The sequence below is a fragment of the Lactuca saligna genome, chromosome 9 (genome assembly GCF_052625555.1).
Source record: "Lactuca saligna cultivar CGN05327 chromosome 9, ASM5262555v1, whole genome shotgun sequence".
NCBI lineage: Eukaryota > Viridiplantae > Streptophyta > Magnoliopsida > Asterales > Asteraceae > Lactuca > Lactuca saligna.
In genome coordinates, this window is record NC_136425.1 from 132,767,048 (window position 1) to 132,770,491 (window position 3,444).

At 36.6% G+C, this 3,444-nt stretch overlaps 1 non-coding gene across 1 annotated transcript; it reads right to left on the minus strand.

The window, feature by feature from the left end:
• Positions 1–2,828: 2,828 nt before the first annotated feature.
• Positions 2,829–2,935, minus strand: LOC145019044 (small nucleolar RNA R71). The gene has a single exon (XR_013667364.1). It is a non-coding gene; the product is annotated as a small nucleolar RNA R71 (small nucleolar RNA).
• Positions 2,936–3,444: the final 509 nt, after the last annotated feature.

A 3,444-nucleotide genomic window follows, 5' to 3' on the forward strand; every position in this document is an offset into this window, starting at 1 on the left:
TTAGATTATGTTTTAAATTATAGTAATCTTTTTTATTTAAATATTAAGTGCTTGTATTTAAAAAAAAATAGAATTTTTGTAATATTAAATGTCTGTGCATTAAAAAATATAATTTAATTAAATTTGAAAAAGAAAATAAAAAAATAAATGCTATGAGTGTTACAATTCCCTATGAAATGCTAAGAATTAGGTGTTAAAACAAAAAAAAAAATGATAGGGCACTTAAAAAAGTAACATGGCAATGTGTTAAATGTGTTACCACTCCCTTCAACCTAATAGATATAAAAATATCATTTTACATTTATCTTATTTTTCTTATGAATTGTTTGATTTAAAATAAATTGTTTTGTTGTTTATATATAAAAAAAAAATCGGTCCCATCAATCCCTAACTCACCCTCCCCATGTTTCTTGGTCAAAGAACCGGCAACCACTGATTACCACTAACACTCTAGTTCACCTCCGGCCACTTCCCTAGCATCCCTATCGCTATGGTGATTGATATGTGCATAATTAGTTAATCATTTAACATATATTCTTAGTTATTTTTGGTTAGTTATGAGAATAATTTGGACAAAAGGTACTTAAAATGCTTTGAATTGTGTTTTCAGCCCAAAAGATATGCTTGGAGGCAAAAAGGAGAAAAGGGAAGCAAGAGAAGATTAAAGGGTGCCAAGAATGACTTACTCGGCGAGTACATCGGCCTTACTCGGCGAGTACACGATGAGATGCTAGAAGATATGTACGACTGCTAATTTGAAGACGGATAAGTATTGACCTACTCGGCGAGTTGATTCTGCTACTCGCCGAGTATCCTCTGTTTTGAGATATCTTTATAAGACGAATCCTTATCACATGGAACAGAACCCCTGGCGAATTTTGGAGGATTAGCTGCGACTAAAAGGTTCAGAAGGCGTTGAAGAACCCTAAGCTTCAAGAGTTGGAAGAATTCAAGCAATTAGGTTAATTCTACCACTTAGACTTAGGAATTAAACATGTTTGCTTTCATAAACTTTGTTTCTTTACTTGTTTCTACTGCAACTATGAGCTAAACTCGTTTTTGTTTCTGTTTGGGGAATACCAAAGAACTCCTATGGTTTAATTATTGAATTTTGGTTAATTGTCTATTGGTGATTTGTTAAATTAAGTTTGTTAAAGAACCTTATGTGTTAATCACTACTATTTTCTGTTAATTGGAAGGCAATTAGGTTGCATGAACATCACTTAATTGTTAACCTCATATGTCTATGTGAATGCTAAAACGTATGCTTGGAAGTAATGATTATGAAACTAAGATTAATAAGAAAATAGGAAGATTAATGTGTGAGCTTGTTGAGAAACCATCAACAAGAGGTTAATTGAATTAATAACTTAATTGACCATTACAAATCTTATTTAACCCAAATAATTAATCTAGGGAATTAATTAGTTTAAACACTTGATCAACGCTTAAATTAGTTAATTGTCTAAGGGTTAGGAGTAATGAACATGAACCTAACTATTATCATTGGTAACCAATAGCAATTAATCTATCTTAACTTAAATAACCATAGGAGTGAATTGGTTGAACCTAAATAGAAACATCTTTATCAAATTTGGTGAATAGTTGTTGCTTTAGTTAATTAGTTAAATTTAGTTTGTTTAAGTTTCTAGTCTTGCAAAACTAGAGAAAAACCATTTACTTTTATTATTTGTTTTAGTTAAAATTAGCTATTAGTTTAATTTCCGTTCCCTGAGTTCGATACCTTACTTATCAATCTATACCAGTTAAAGACAGGTTCACTGCCTTTGTGTGCTCAAATTATTAATAAAAAGTAGGGATAAAACTAGTTTAATTTACACACATCAAGTTTTTGGCGCCGTTGCCGGGGAACGGTTCTAAATAATTAAGCTAATTCCTAATTTTTTCGATCCTTTGTGTGAGTTTACTTGCATAAAGTTCATTTATTGCAGTTTAGTAAATAGTAATTAGGTTTTAGTATCTGTTTTAGTTAGGTTTAAAACTTAGAATTTTTTTTGAAAAATCACTGCTACTCGCCGAGTGCACTCGCGCCTACTCGGCGAGTATCAGCTTATTTAGGATTTTTTTTTCTTTTAGTTGTTTGCAATCTTTTTTTGTTCTTTTTACGCTTTTATTTGATTAATTTCAGGACTTTCATGACCAGAGGAGCAAACACACCACTGGTACCCCCGTTTGAAGACCCCGAATCCGAATTGAAAAGAAACAAAGGGAAGGACGTGGAGAGTTCAAGCACACCAAAGAAATCACCATTGTCCAACTTGAAGACTGTTTTCGGGAAAAAGAAGAGCAGCAAATCAGGAGCTTCAAGCGCTTCCTTAATACTTGAAGAGCCAATTCAAGAAGAGATTAGATACGAAACCGAGGAAGAAGACGAGGCAACTTACGAGCAAGACACCGAAGCGGAGGAAGAGTTAGCATTCACTATGGCTAACATTGATGAAATTCCCATGGGAGAATGGAAGAAGAGGATGCGCGACGACCATGGCCCGGGACTTGTGCAACCCGCAATTCCTGCCACTGCCACCTTTGAGCTAAAAGGTCATATCCTAGCTTCACTCAAGGAGATACCGTTCTACGGGAAAGATCATGAAGATGCCTACAAACATTTGGATGAAGTAAATGATGTTGCTGATTACTTCAACATTCCAAATGTCACCCGCGAAACTCAGCTGCTTCGGATGCTTCCGGTAACCTTCAAGGGTGCTGCTAAAGACTGGCTCAAATCACTTCCTCCCGGGTCAGTCACTACTTGGGCCAGAATGAAGGAAGAATTTATAGATCACTTTTGCCCACCATCAAAGATAGCCAAGCTCAAGAAGGCCATTGCAAATTTTGAACAACAAGCTGGAGAGTCGTTATATGAAGCATGGGAGAGGTACAAAAGTCTGCTACGAAATTGCCCACACCATGATCTAAATAGCCAACAAGAAGTGTCCATCTTTTATGATGGAGTCAATGTTACGACCCGGCAGCTGCTAGACTCACAAGGCCCACTTACGAAGAAGCCACCCCCGGTGATCAAAGAATTAATTGAAGAATTCTCTAAACACTCTAGAGAATACCACAACCCAAGGAATGATGTCACGAGGGGAACCGCATATGCTGCTACTGAAGATTTATCCGCGGTCATGGCCATGTTAAAAACCATGGATAGAAGAATGGATAAAATGGATCAAACGATCCATGCCATACGGGTGGGTTGCGAGAATTGCAATGGACCTCACCTCACTAGAGATTGTGATTTGGATGAGCACGGCAACAAAAAGGCACAAGCATGCTATTCGAGCGGTGACCGATATGATGAAGATTGGCGAAAACAGAAGAAGGAGTGGCTGCCTTATGAAGAGTACAAGAAGGCCAAGGAGGAGAAGTATAGGCAAAAAGGGAGAGGATTCTACCAAAAAGAGGAGCCGGTGCAAGAGA